Source organism: Coregonus lavaretus, assembly GCF_964263955.1.
Source record: "Coregonus lavaretus genome assembly, chromosome: 24".
NCBI lineage: Eukaryota > Metazoa > Chordata > Actinopteri > Salmoniformes > Salmonidae > Coregonus > Coregonus lavaretus.
The window spans coordinates 6943943-6960049 of record NC_140011.1 but is presented as its reverse complement, the minus strand read 5'-3'; the positions used below and the strand labels follow the sequence as shown (position 1 = coordinate 6960049).

At 42.7% G+C, this 16107-nt stretch overlaps 1 pseudogene across 1 annotated transcript in view; it reads left to right on the top strand.

Annotated features, from left to right (window-relative positions):
- The window catches only part of LOC311099656 (endothelin-converting enzyme 2-like), a 54364-nt pseudogene that overhangs the window by 18822 nt on the left and 19435 nt on the right, over window positions 1–16107 (top strand). The window contains exon 4 of the transcript in view: window positions 13508–13654. The product of the transcript in view is annotated as an endothelin-converting enzyme 2-like (transcript). The remainder of the gene's footprint in view (window positions 1–13507; window positions 13655–16107) is intronic.

The window sequence follows — 16107 nt, the reverse complement described above, 5'->3', positions numbered from 1 at the left end:
GTGATGATCATCCAGGTGCTTTTTGGCAAACTTGAGTCAACTTTTTGGACGAGATGGGTCCCATTTGGCCATAATGACCATCGTTATGTTTGGAGGAAAAAGGGGGTTACTTGCAAGCCGAAGAACACCACCCCAACCGTGAAGCACGGGGGTGGCAGCATCATGCTGTGGGGGTGCTTTGCTGCAGGAGGGACTGGTGCGCTTCACAAAATAGATGACATCATGAGGAAGGAATATTATGTGGATATATTGAAGCAACATCTCAAGTCATCAGTCAGGAAGTTAAAGCTTGGTCGCAAATGGGATTTCCAAATGGACAATGACCCCCAGCATACTTCCAAAGCTGTGGCAAAATGGCTTAAGGATAACAAAGTCAAGGTATTGGAGTGGCCGTCACAAAGCCCTGACCTCAATCCTACAGAAAATTTGTGGGCAGAACTGAAAAAGCGTGTGCGAGCAAGGAGGCCTACAAACCTGACTCAGTTACACCAGCTCTGTCAGGAGGAATGGGCCAAAATTCACCCATCTTATTGTGGGAAGCTTGTGGAAGGCTACCCCAAACGTTTGACCCAAGTTAAACCATTTAAAGTCAATGCTACCAAATACTAATTGAGTGTATGTAAACTTCTGACCCACTGGGAATGTGATGAAAGAAATAAAAGCTGAAATAAATCATTCTCTCTACTATTATTCTGACATTTCACATTCTTAAAATAAAGTAGTGATCCTAACTGACCTAAGACAGGGAATTTTTATTAGGATTAAATGTCAGGAATTGTGAAAAACAAAGTTTAAATGTATTTGGCTAAGGTGTATGTAAACTTCCGACTTCAACGGTAGCTGTACCATGATATTTGCATTGCTACTTATTAAACCTCCAATTGTTCCCCACTACTCCACCCGCTAAAACCCCTCCCCATTCCAGTGACCGGCAGACCACCCTCATCCCCCCGGATCCCAGGGCCCGAGAGACCGGGACCCATCGTTCAAAAAGAGCACACAGTGCCTCCCACAGAACAGAAGCAGATCAACCGCCAAAAGCATTTCCATTGCCCTCACCTCGATTTGCATTTATATGTAGCTATTAAAAAACATATAAAAAATCCTGCGTATCTTAATTTCCATAATTAAAAAATAAAATGCGTAATATGGTTGGCAGTTCATGCAAAGGATTGTTACCTATAACCAGGATTGCCATTACAAAAATTTCATTTTTGGCAAGCAATTATTATTTTGGCAAACAATTATTGTGATTCATCCTATATTGTCCCTAACATCATTAACCCCTAGCAACAGATGTGGGATACATACACATACTCATACACACACACAACCCCTTTCCCCCTCAAACAACCATAAGCTCAGATGCTCAACAGTTGTTCCATCCCTGAGATGCTCAACAGTTGTTCCATCCCTGAGCCCAACTCAAGAAAGGACTTGGTTTACGAATGCATATACAGTTGCAGCTGTTTGAGAAGGCATGCAAAATTGAGCAAAAAATCTGGGAGATTTTGATTAACCATTGTCAAGTCCTAAGTGATGGAGCTCAGATACACCCCTTTCCCCTGAAACACACACACTCTGGTCCACCGTTGTGTATCTTTGTGTAGTCAGACCTTTGATTATTTTGTGCCATCAGGGCCACAATAATATGCCCCCTCTCTGATTGTCCGAGTGTGACCCCCTCCCCATGGGTTACTGCAGCTAGTGTTGCCAGCACTGCCACTACCTGGGTGGGGGCACCCCACTGGAATCCCCACCGGCTAGGTACAAGCTCGTCAAGGTTCTCATTAGCAGCTTTGAGAATTTCCTTGTATATTACGCTCTCCCATCAGGGGGCTTTGGCTTTGTAGCACCAACCCTGCCAGGCAGGCTCAGAATCTTGAGGGGGTGGTACTGCTTTAGTAGGTCTCTAACATCAAGGCGGTGACCCGATCCTGTAGGTTCATGCTCTACAACATTCGGAGAGTACGACCCTGCCTTACACAGGAAGCGGCACAGGTCCTAATCCAGGCACTTGTCATCTCCCGTCTGGATTACTGCAACTCGCTGTTGGCTGGGCTCCCTGCCTGTGCCATTAAACCCCTACAACTCATCCAGAATGCCGCGGCCCGTCTGGTGTTCAACCTTCCCAAGTTCTTTCACGTCACCCCGCTCCTCCGCACACTCCACTGGCTTCCAGTTGAAGCTTGCATCTGCTACAAGACCATGGTGCTTGCCTATAGAGCTGTGAGGGGAACGGCACCTCCGTACCTTCAGGCTCTGATCAGTCCCTACACCCAAACGAGGGCATTGCGTTCATCCACCTCTGGCCTGCTGGCCCCCCTACCTCTGCGGAAGCACAGTTCCCGCTCAGCCCAGTCAAAACTGTTCGCTGCTCTGGCACCCCAATGGTGGAACAATCTCCCTCACGACACCAGGACAGCGGAGTCACTCACCACCTTCCGGAGACACTTGAAACCCCACCTCTTTAAGGAATACCAGGGATAGGATAAAGTAATCCTTCTACACCCCTTACCCCACCCCACACCCCAAAATATATATATATATATAAAAAAATAACATATTGTAAAGGGGTTATCCCACTGGCTATAAGGTGAATGCACCAATTTGTAAGTCGCTCTGGATAAGAGCGTCTGCTAAATGACGTAAATGTAAATGTCTCTGACTGCATTCATCTTTCTGATTTGGCTGCGTATAGGCTACTGACAGTAGGCCCATAAAACAGATAAGGATTTCTCCTTAGTGTATTGGTTGCTCAGGTGGGTGTCTAGGGCATAGGGTTGGGGACCGCTCCATCACGATAGGACAATAAATAAATAAACTATATTTATAATTTATTTTAAAATGCACAAAATTGAAAGCTCTCTCTCACAACCACTACTCACAAACACACATGGGCTCTAGGATTTGCAACTGTTTTCCTTTTTCATTCCCTTAACTCCACACCTTTCCAAACACAAAAACCTTCCATCACAATACATCCGCACATACCCACATACTGTGCCTTCTATGTCCTCTGTTTGCTGTGTTTTATCTCTACCATGTTGAGTACTTTTTTGTTCCAGTTCCTTATATCTGAAGATGGATTATTTAGCTAATTATCCTTTCTTCTAATGTGGTCTTATCAATTTATAAAATATTTTAAATACAAAGTCTAATACTAATTATTTTCCAACATTTCCTATCTAGAATGGTATAGTGTAGTTGAAGTTTATTTCTTTAACAATTGTTGGATTTGATCACTTTTCTATATATTTTTTGTATTACAATCCCTACCATGGCTAGTATTGGGTGTTCCATTATTCGACTCCTCTATGGGAACTTTGTAATATTTAGAATAGCCATGGAGTAGTCGGTGTCTCTGAACATTTGGTTATCAATATACAGTTTATTGACTACGAGAGCTACACGTTTCCCTTTTAATCTATTCTCCTTGAAGATTGGGTACAGAACTTTGCGCCGTTCTGCAATTTCCTTTGGGAACTGATCATTCATGCCCATTTTCGTGCCAGCGAGTCTTTTACCCAGGCTTTGAACCATTATTTTTTTCTTTAAAAAAAGCAAATTTGGCAACGTTTGGGCACTCATAGCTCTGTCCTCAAGGTCCGAAACGGTGTACAAGTTCGAGTTGGATTTTGTCGACAGCTTCGCGTGGGATCTGAAGCACTGTAAGAAATAATTCCTTCACCACCATTTCAGGAACTTCGCCTTCTTTTCCTTGGATACCAGTACGTACCATATTTTCTCTCATAGATCTAGTCTGAATGTCAAGTAAGGCTTCTCTCAAAGATGTTCTCCTTTTTAAGTTCATTAATGTCTGTTTCAATAGTATTGACTGTCCCTTTTAGCTTGTTTGTTTCTTTCTCCATTGTCACAGCTTTTTCATCACTCATTTCGAGGCTGGCCTTTAACTCCTTTTTATATCTTTACTGACTAATTCAAGTATTCCCCGTTTGTCATTTATCGATTTTAACAGATCGGTTCCACCCTTACCATTCCCGCTGGTGAAAGCATAAATCATCTGTGTTCGTCGAGGAGCCCAGTTTTCTTTTGGAGATTGGTTCTCCTTGTTTACTCTCTGTCATGTTTGGGTGTTGCTTGTTTTCGTAATATTTGTTGATACATTTCTCTAGCCTTATGATTTGTTTTGTGTTGTTATCCAGATTGAAGGTTGTTACCCACGACTATGTGAAGTGCTAATATGTAGTCTAACTTGCAGATATTGAATATTACTTTTTTATCTTGAGGTGATCTGCACCGCTGTGTTCAGTCCGCCATCTTACCTCTCATGTAATGCCTAAATTTGCTAATCTTGCCAATGGAAAAAAAGCAGAGTTTGCCTTTTTGCCCAAAAATTAATTTAAGGTGCTCCACAGCTTTCTACTATCATTCCTTATATCATTTATCTTTGTTTTATAGTACAGTTTCTTCTTTTTATTCAGTTTAGTCACATGATTTCTCAATTTGCAGTATGTTTGCCAATCGGTTGTGCAGCCAGACTTATTTGCCATTCCTTTTGCCTCATCCCTCTCAACCATATAATTGTTCAATTCCTCATCAATCCACGGGGATTTAACAGTTTTTACAGTCATTTTCTTAATACATTCTTATTAGTAACTGGAATAAGCAATTTCATAAATGTGTCAAGTGCAGCGTCTGGTTGCTCGTCATTACACACCACACACCAGCAAATATTATTTACATCATCAACATAGGAATCACTAAAAAAAAAAAAAACGTATATTAGGCCCAGCCTTTAGGATGTTGGTTTTTCTAGATAAGGCTACTATATTGTGATCACTAGATCCGAAGGATTTGGATACTGCTTTAAAGCAGATTTCTGCAGCATTAGTAAAGATGTGATCAATACATGTTGATGTTTTAATTTAAAGGTATCACTGTAAAACACACAACTCACCCAAGCCCAGAAAACGGAGAAATATATTTTCTCTCCCCCCAAAATTCTAATAAGATCCTAAATTGATCCCAGTTTCAACCATCCATGTTGTCCATCCCCCTAAAATCCCTCCTTCACCTATGTGAAGTAGAGTAAAGGATGTCAGTTCTCTGGGCTAAACTGGGTACAGCAAAATGGTAATGTTTGGACCGGATCCATGACAGACATAATGACAATTCAACAGTGCTTTCAGGAAGTATTCAGACCCCTTGACTTTTTCCACATTTTGTTACGTTACAGCCTTATTCTAAAATGGATTAAATACAAATATTTCCTCATCAATCTACACACAATACCCCATAATGACAAAGCGAAAACAGGTTTTTAGAATAAAAAAACAAACAAAGAGCTTATTTACATAAGTATTCAGACCCTTTGCTATGAGCCTCGAAATTTAGCTCAGGTGCATCCTGTTTCCATTGATCATCCTTGATGTTTTTACAACTTGATTGGAGTCCACCTGTGGTAAATTCAATTGATTGGACATGATTTGGAAAGGCACACACTTGTCTATATAAGGTCCCACAGTTGACAGTGCATGTCAGAGCAAAAACTAAGCCATGAGGTCGAAGGAATTGTCCTTAGCGCTCAGAGACAGGATTGTGTCGAGGCACAGATCTGGGGAAGGGTACCAAAAAATGTCTGCAGCATTGAAGGTCCCCAAGAAGACAGTAGCCTCATCATTCTTAAATATAGAAGTTTGGAACCACCAAGACTCTTTCTAGAGCTGGCCGCCCGGCCAAACTGAGCAATCGTCGGAGAAGGACCTTGGTCAGGGAGGTGACCAAGCACCCGATGGTCACTAACAGAGGTCCAGAGTTCCTCTGTGGAGATGGGAGAACCTTCCAGAAGGACAACCATCTCTGCAGCACTCCACCAATCAGGCCTTTCTGGTAGAGTGGCCAGACGGAAGCCACTCCTCAGTAAAAGGCACATGACAGCCCGCTTGGAGTTTCCAAAATACACGTAAAGACTCTAAGACCATGAGAAACAAGATTCTCTGGTCTGGTGAAACCAAGATTGAACTCTTTGGCCTGAATGCCAAGCGTCACATCTGGAGGAAACCTGGCACCATCCCTACGGCGAAGCATGGTGGTGCAGCCTCATGCTGTGGGGATGGTTTTCAGCGGCAGGGACTGGGAGACTAGTCAGGATCGAGGGAAAGATGAACGGAGTAAAGTAGAGATCCTTGATTAAAACCTTCTCCAGAGTGCTCAGGACCTCAGATTGGGGCGAAAGTTCACCTTCCAACAGGACAACGGCCCTAAGCACACAGCCAAGACAATGCAGGAGTGGCTTCGGGACAAGTCTCTGAATGTCCTTGAGTGGCCCAGCCAGCGCTCTGACTTGAACCCGATCGAACATCTCTGGAGAGACCTGAAATTAGCTGTGCAGCGACACTCCCCATCCAACCTGACAGAGCGTGAGAGAATCTGCAGAGAAGAATGGGAGAAAGTCGTCAAATACAGGTGTGCCAACCTTGTAGCGTCATACCAAAGAAGACTCAAGGCTGTAATCGCTGCCAAAGGTGCTTCAACAAAGTACTGAGTAAAGGGTCTGAATACTTATGTAAATGTGTTTTTTTATTTTTAATACATGTGCAAAAAAATCTAAGCCTGTTTTTGCTTTGTCATTATGGGGTATTGTGTGTAGATTGATGAGGAAAAAAATACAATTTCATCAATTTTAAAATAAGACTAACGTAACAAAATGTGGAAAAAGTAATGGGGTCTGAATACTTTCCGAATGCACTGTATGCGTTTCATGTGTCTTACAGGAATGAGGACTCCGTTCTGTGTGGTGCAGACCAAAAACAGAGGCTGAGCAAGCGGCAATATTGCCATAGGGAGGATGTGGATTAAATCAACATTTCTAAAAAGAATCACAGAATGGGTCCATGTTTTGTTCTGTTTTTTTCATACAATGCCTGTGCTGGTAATGTTTACATAACCAACTACAATTACAAGCTGAGCAAACAATGGAATGGAAAACAATTGCAATGTACAGAAAGACCCACATGTTCATTATAGTCTGCGTTCAGGGTCATTGACTACTGAGGATTTCCAATGTTACAATTTGTTTGAGGGGTCCTCCATAAGTACCGCTGAAATAATAACCATGTCTGTGCTCTAACAAGTCACACATTCCTCCTCTCTTGGCTATAACCTACTGTATGTTACAGTATACACATTCTGGTACAGGAATACTGGTGTTATTGTTCGGAGAATACAAGCTAACTAGTAATGTTGTACTCAAAACACATCAACAGTGTAATATCTGGATGAAGTTTGATAATACTAAGTAAATAATAAGGAACATTCAGTAGAATTACATATGTATACATTGTAAAATGTTTATTGCTAGGCAATGCATTTGGTACAGAGTATGATTTGACTAAGTGATAGCCTTACTCTAACCGGCTCATCAAAACAATGTGCAAGAAGTTGGGCTATTGTTTTAGTAGCTCGCTACAGTTCTATAAAATGATTGGTCCACATTCTAGCTGGTGTCCATCACTGATACAGGCAAGAGTTGCTTTCCTTGGCTCCCTACAAAAAGCTTTAGGGCCAACTGTTATATTGGTCATCTAGTAGCCTGATAGTGGGGATACTTGTAAACATTACAGCTGATGATATCTGGAAATGTGCATGTACACCCTGGCCCATCTACTGTTTCTAGCCCCAATTCTGACTTGTGCTCTGATATCTGCTTCACTGATTTCTGCTCTCTTAAAAGCCTGGGTTTTCTGCATGTTAACACTAGAAGCTTATTACCTAAAATGGATCAATTGAAAGTGTGGGTTCACAGCTCCAATCCAGATGTGTTGGTAATTACTGAGACGTGGTTAAGAAAGAGTGTTTTGAACACTGATGTTAACCTTTCTGGTTAAAACCTTTTTCGGCAAGACAGATCTTCCAAAGGTGGTAGAGTGGCAGTCTTTACCAAGGAACACCTTCAGTGCTCTGTTGTCTTCACCAAGTCTGTCCCCAAACAATTTGATTTGCTGGTTTTAAGCATTCAACTTTCAAATAGCTCTTTGTTGACTGGGTGTTATCGTCCACCATCAGCACCGGCTTGTACCCTAAATGCCCTAAGCGCTCTCCTGGCCCCTTACATTAAGTCTGAAATTGTCCTGCTATGTGACCTAAACTGGGACATGCTTAAACCACCTGACAAGTCCTAAAGCAATGGGACTCCCTAAATCTCTCAGATTATTACCAATCCCACAAGGTATGACTCCAAACACCCAGAAAAGGCTACTCTCCTTGACGTTATCCTCACAAATAATACTGATCGGTATCAGTCTGGTGTTTTCTGTAATGACCTTAGGGATCACTGTTTTACAGCCTGTGTTCGTTATGGCTGCTCAGTGAAACGACCTGTCCTGATTTGTCATAGACGCTTGCTAAAAAAACTTTAATGAGCAAGCCTTCCTTCATGACCTGGCCTTTGTAAATTGGTATAGAATCAGCTTGTTCCCCTCTGTCGAAGACCCTTGGACCTTCTTTTTGATATTTTCAGGGGTATTGTTAATAAACACGCCCCCATAAAGAAAATTATAATTAAAAACAGGTTCAGCTCGGCACACGCATACTCAGGCTGACTGGCTCTCGTTCAGGCAAATGAGAAACAAGTGCACTCAGGCTTTCTGGAAGGTCAAAATTAGTTACTTTAAGGAGCAGTTCTCTCTCTGTGGGTCTAACCCCAAGAAGTTCTGGAAAATGGTTAAAGACCTGGAGAATAAACCCTCCTCCTCACAGCTGCCCATGTCCCTTAATGTTGATGATGTGGTTGTTACTGACAAGGAGCACATGGCTGAGCTCTTTAATCACCACTTCATTAAGTCAGGATTCCTATTTGACTCAGCCATGCCTCCTTGCCCGTCCAACATTTCCTCATCTCCCACCCCTTCTAATGCGACTAGCCCCGATGCTCCTCCCTCTTTTTTCCCTGCCCCGCTATAAAGTTTCTCCATGCAGGCGGTCACTGAGTCCGAGGTCCTAAAGGAGCTCCTTAAACTTGACCCCAAAAATCCATCTGGGTCAGATGGTTTACACCCTTTCTTCTTTAAGGTTGCTGCCCCTATCATCGCCATGCCTATCTCTGACCTTTTTAACCTCTTTCTTCTCTGGGGAGGTTCCCATTGCTTGGACGGCAGCCACGGTGCGTCCTTTATTTAAAGGAGAGATCAAGCACATCCTAACTGTTATAGGCCAATTTCTATTTTGCCCTGTTTATCAAAAGTGTTGGGAAAACTTGTCAATAATCAACTAACTGGCTTTCTTGATGTCTATAGTATTCTCTCTGGTATGCAATCTGGTTTCCGCTCAGGTTATGGATGTGTCACTAAAACCATAAAGGTCCTAAATGATGTCACCATTGCCCTTGATTCTAAGCAATGTTGTGCTGCTATTTTTATTAACTTGGCCAAAGCTTTTGATACGGTAGACCATTCCATTCTTGTGGGCCGGCTAAGGAGTATAGGTGTCTCTGAGGGGTCTTTTGCCTGGTTTGCTAACTACCTCTCTCAAAGAGTGCAGTGTATAAAGTCAGAACATCTGCTGTCTCATCCACTGCCTGTCACCAAGGGAGTACCCCAAAGCTCGATCCTAGGCCCCACGCTCTTCTCAATTTACATCAACAACATAGCTCAGGCAGTAGGAAGCTCTCATCCATTTATATGCAGATGATACAGTCTTATACTCAGCTGGTCCCTCCCTGGATTTTGTGTTAAACGCTCTACAACAAAGCTTTCTGAGTGTCCAACAAGCTTTCTCTGCCCTTAACCTTGTTCTGAACACCTCCAAAACAAAGGTCATGTGGTTTGGTAAGAAGAATGCCCCTCTCCCCACTGGTGTGATTACTACCTCTGAGGGTTTAGAGCTTGAGGTAGTCACCTCATACAAGTATGGCTAGACGGTACACTGTCCTTCTCTCAGCACATATCAAAGCTGCAGGCTAAGGTTAAATCTAGACTTGGTTTCCTCAATCGTAATCGCTCCTCTTTCACCCCAGCTGCCAAACTAACCCTGATTCAGATGACCATCCTACCCATGCTAGATTACGGAGACGTAATTTATAGATGGGCAGGTAAGGGTGCTTTCGAGCGGCTAGATGTTCTTTACCATTCGGCCATCAGATTTGCCACCAATGAGCCTCATAGGACACATCACTGCACTCTATACTCCTCTGTAAACTGGTCATCTCTGAATACCCGTCGCAAGACCCACTAGATGATGCTTATTGATAAATCCCTCTTAGGCCTCACTCCCCACTATCTGAGGTACCTACTGCAGCCCTCATCCTCCACATACAACACCCATTCTGTCAGTCACATTCTGTTAAAGGTCCCCAAAGCACACACGTCCCTGGGCCGCTCCTCTATTCAGTTCGCTGCAGCTAGCGACTGGTACGAGCTGCAAAAACACTCAAACTGGACAGTTTTATCTCCATCTCTTCATTCAAAGACTCAATCATGGACACTCTTACTGACAGTTGTGGCTATTTCGCGTGATGTATTGTTGTCTCTACCTTCTTGCCCTTTGTGCTGTTGTCTGTGCCCAATAATGTTAGTACCATGTTTTGTGCTGCTGCCATGTTGTGTTGCTACCATGTTGTTGTCATGTTGTGTTGCTACCATGCTGTGTTGTCATGTGTTGCTGCCATGCTATGTTGTCTTAGGTCTCTCCTTATGTAGTGTTGTGGTGTCTTGTCATGATGTGTGGTATGTCCTATATTTTTTTTATCCCCCATCCCCACAGGAGGCATTTTGGTAGACAGCCATTGCAAATAATAATTTGTTCTTAACTGACTTGCCTAGTTAAATAAAGGTTAAATAAAATAAAAAAATACAGCTAGGTCGTTCCAGTTCAATTGGCTAGCCAGGTAGCTAGCAAGCTAGCTATATTTCAAGTACAGTAGCTAGCCACTAACTACCTAACCTTTACACTTCAGATAATGAGGTTATCAGAAAAACCGTTCAATGGTAGCTAGCTAGCATAGTTCAGACAGGAAACACCATGTATTCGTTTAACCATTTATTCGAAAGATTACAATACATGCAGTATGGTGTCTTGGTGTTAGGCACCGCCAGAGCATGCATCATGTTAAGATAATAATAATAATTGCAGGCAGTGAGCAAGTATGCTGTACCAATCCCCAAAACCGCAGAACCGCTGCCTGACAATAAACCTTATGCAGAAGAGTGCCATTTTAAGAGCTTAAAGATAATTCAGCAATGTCATCTGTTTGACACTGTGGGTGTTTCTCAATATGCATACTATCGTGCTCCACACTCTCATGCTCCTAGTGTTTTCTCTGAGGACGTTCTCTTGAGTACGTTCTTGTGAGGACGAGAGTGTGGAGAACACATAAAACATTACATTTGAGAAGCACTCTCACTCCCCCTACTGTATTACATTTACATTTTAGTCATTTAGCAGACGCTCTTATCCAGAGCGACTTACAGTTAGTGAGTGCATACATTTTATTTTTTTCATACTGGCCCCCCATGGGAAACGAACCCACAACCCTGGCATTGCAAACGCCATGCTCTACCAACTGAGCTACATCCCTGCCGGCCATTCCCTCCCCTACCCTGGACGACGCTGGGCCAATTGTGCGCCGCCCCATGGGTCTCCCGGTCGCGGCCGGCTACGACAGAGCCTGGATTCGAACCAGGATCTCTAGTGGCACAGCTAGAACTGCGATGCAGAGCCTTAGACCACTGCGCCTCATGGTGCACCTCCCCATTTACTGAACCTTCTTCCAGACTGAAACAAGATATACACAAAGCAAACGTTTTACTTCATAATTATCAGCTAGGTATATATGAATCGTAATAATCTAGCTAGCCAGCTAAATAAAGAGACAAAAATCACTTAAAACTAATGTTATGCAAGGTAGATGTAAATTTTCCATCGGTAGCTAGCTACCAATTTATCATGGCTAGCTAGCTAGCTAGTTAGCCTGATTTGACTTACTATGGACTTACCCATTCACTGAACCTTCTTCCATCCAGAACAATGGCAATTGAGACGAAAACAAGATATACACAAAGCAAACATTTTACTTCATAAGTATCAGCTAGCTATATGTGAATGGAAATAATGTAGCTAACCAGACAGTTTCAGGCAAAAATGACCTAAAACGAATGGGTAGATGTAAATTCTTCGTGGCTATCTGGCTAGCTAGCCAGTTAGCCCTATTGACTTACTATGGGCTAGTGATTTACGCGCACTACAGTGGGTATTGTAGGCAGGTACACATGCCAAAATTTTACACAGCATGCATTTATCAACGTGTCAACAAAATATTGTAGCCGGGCAACATATGAGATGTGAATAGGCAACATTTCATTCCGAAGTCGGAGTGTATTTTCTCTCGCTTCAGCTCAAATAATGCCTGTCATTGATTTCAAGAAATGTTGCTTAATTTTTTACGTGGTTGAGTCATATTTCTGTGCATACTTTCGGTGGAAGCGTACATCGACTCATGCTTCACAATATGTACTAACAGAGTACGCATTCGAGAAGTGCCCTCCGTGCTCCGTTTCGCATACTTTGATTTGGACTCATACTCCTACCGTCCCGTGCTCCAATTTGCGTGCTCGGAGCACGGTAGGAAGCATTTTGAGAAACCCCATATTTGCACCATAAAAACACCCAGCTCCCAGCCCCAAACTACTTCCCGCGGCGGCTATGAGAAACACTGTTTGTGTAACATGTAGATTAAACTATGTGTAGGCTATAGCAGGCACACCTTACTGAAATAGCTTCGCAGAATGTGGCAGTAGGCTTATTTCCCATGTTACTCACTGCCTGGTGAACCTGCCGTCTTGGCAAATGGAAATATTCTACACAAACAACACTGCCATAATTGCACTCTGCTAAGATGCTTCTCAGAATGATGAGTAGGGTTATTTTTCATATTACTCACCGCCTGGTGTCTTCGCTGAGGCAAGATGAACCTCCCGTATTGGTAAATGAAAATAATCTACACTGTGCTGTAATCACGCCACTGAGATAGCTTCTCAGACTATGAGTATGCACAGCCCAGTGTCCTCGCTGAGGCAAGATGAGCTGTCATCTTGGTACATTACAATATTCTACCTGTGAACCATGACAACCACCTGCACTGAATGTACAAAACATTAGGAACTCCTGCTCTTTCCATGACAGACTGACCAGGTAAATCCAGGTGAAAGCTGGTGGGAGGAGATATAGGAGGACGGGCTCATTTGAAATAGCTGAAATGGGATAAATGGAATGGAGTCAAACATATAGTTCCCATAAGTTTGTGTTTGATACCGTTCCATTTATTCTATTCCAGCCATTACAATGAGCCTGTCCTCCTATGTCTCCTCCCACCAGCCTCCACTGGTACAGATCTAGGAATCAGTTCCCCTCACCTTAGTGGGGGAAAATGTAAAACTGACCAAAGATCAGCGTCTAGGGGCAACTTTATCATATACCATCCAAAACAATAATTCATTTATCTGTGCCTCTGAACTTCTCGTCCCTCTGTTTGGTGTGTGTGTGTGTTCAGACAGGGGGCTGGAGCATCACTGGGCCCTGGGAGAAGGACAACTTCATGGAGGTGCTGAAGACTGTGTCGGGCACCTACCGCGCCCAGCCCTTCTTCGCAGTCAGAGTCAGTGTGGACCCCAAGAACTCCAATAGCAACGTCATCCAGGTCAGCTGCTCTGGTTTTGGGTCTATTTAAAATGAAAATAAATATGCTAGCACACATACACAAACACACAGGCATGCATGCACACAGACGCAGGGCTGTTAAGGTAACCGTATTACCGACACACCGGCAGTCATGAGTCATGATGGCAGTCAAATTCCAGGTGACCGTTTAGTCAAGGCAATTAGGCTTCTCCAAGCTCTGATGCTGTTGATGGTCATTAGTAGCCTACCAAACTTGCTAACTGCCAGGTACTCAGCACTCTATTGTCCTTTTAATCACTCTGACATCAATGCAAATGTAATCGAAAATCGAATCAAACCCTTCACGAGAGCTCATGTTGCGCAACATTTCTATCGGCTATGCAATTACGTGAGAAAAAAGAGTGATGGCCTCTATTAAAAAGAGGATCCCATCAGCTTTCTATAGACTAGGCCTACTATATTTATTTCTCAACTTTCCTAATATTAAGCACATTGCTTCTCTTTACAACAGGAGTATAGCCTACCTGGCTGGCATGAAAATTAACCATGTGAATAGCGTCCTCCATTTGCTATTTAAGTGCATAGATGACATGTATATTTTTCCCCTGCCCCTGTTTAGAGACAGGTGCATGATAATGATCCATTCTAAATCAAAACGAATTTCAAACATATATAATTTAGTATATGTAAAGATTAAATCAAGAATAGTCTGATGGGTGACAATACTAGCCTATCACTTATGAATGATGCCCAGCTTAAGGCAAGAAACATGCCTTTTTTTCAAATCATAGTCGCACACCTCATGTAGCCTAGCCCATAGGCCTATATGTTTTGATAAGGTTTGTATTACAACTAAAGTGGCCAAATACCTTCTTAAAATGAAGCACATTAATCCACTTTACAACGGGTGTAGAGCCTAACTGGCATACATACGCAGCGTGTGAGTTTCAAGTTTGGGGAAGATAATTTTCACCATAAAAATGCACCTTTATAATAAAAGCATTACATGCATAATCGCATTTGTGTGTTTTCCTGCTAATGGAACATTGCGCTTAGCCTACTGTCGTGTGCGCATTGCTGCACTTATAATGTGAAGAAATAGCCTAATAGTTTATCAACATTTTCAGCTAAACGTTCTGATCTGTTGCGTCAGCCTCATTACTTAAAAAAGGTTTTTGATGCTAGTGGTTGTATTAATTTGGGATCTATCGCATCCCACAACTGTCCCAGACTAAGTTTGGAATATTTATTTCTCACACAGAATAGAATAGATCAACTTTTGTACCATGGGGGATAGTAGATTGACATACGCTAGTGCTTTTGCTGTTTGTTAGGCCTACTCATCTTGTTGGCTGACGAAAAGTAAATGTGGACAGTTCTTCCAATATCTTCAATATGCACCTCGAAATTGGATAAGGACGTGCGCAGTTGCGTCCCCGATATTTTTGGTCTTCACTTGTAGCCTGTGAGAAAGACCCTATCACGTGATGGAGAGCCATGTGAGTGAGAGGTGCTTCGGAACACCCAGCCAGGAGAAGGGAATTATTACATTCAGCCCAAGGGCACAATGGCCACTGGCCGCAAAAGGCATGGATTTGCTTAGGGGGCATTACAGCCACACAAAGGGGATGCCGCCAGGAAATTCAAGGCATTATCAAGTGCTTGTCAAATTGTGAATGAGAGACTGATGAAGTGTGTACAGCCTGCGTAAAAATAAAGCAGAGCTCATGCCTTTCATGCGACTTTCTTCAAATCATCATTAGTCGGATCATGCAGCCTTAGAATGTATTAAAAATCAAAACATATAGCCCAATGTTTGAATCACAACTAAAGTTACATTAATAACTCTAAATTAAGCATATAGGAGTACCTGTTTCTTTGTTAACCGCTCAACACAGAATAGCCGCATGTGCGCACTCCCTCGACTCATTCGGAGAAAATATCCTTTCGATTTTTTTCAGCTATGTTCAATTGTATTCTTCATACTATAAAATAATATAAAATAATGCCACGAATTCTAAGCAAATCTTGTCTGCTAAATGAACTAGTGTAGCCCACAGCCATTTGGCATAGCCAGATCAGGACCTAACATAAGGACAACTCAAAGTATGCTATTCTGTTCTTCTCAAATAGACTACATTTTCTTCATATCATGTTTCTTTAGACCTGTCTAAAATGTATTGTTATGTGTAGGCTATATTACATGATGTTATGAGACTTTAAAATGGAGGTGTTCCAAAGGTCTGCATCAGTGGCTTGTAGGCTATGCGTGGAAGCCAGGAGATGCTAAATGTGTTTGTTCATTAATGGTCAATTACTGTGAGACCGGCAGTTATTTGCTTGACAATCACTGGCTGAATTTTTGGTATGACACCCCCACAGCCCTAGTCTCAGCGGAGGGATGGTGAGAGGCGGACCCTCTGCTGCTCTCTCCCGCCCTCTGCTGAAATTGACCATCAGATGCAGGCACCA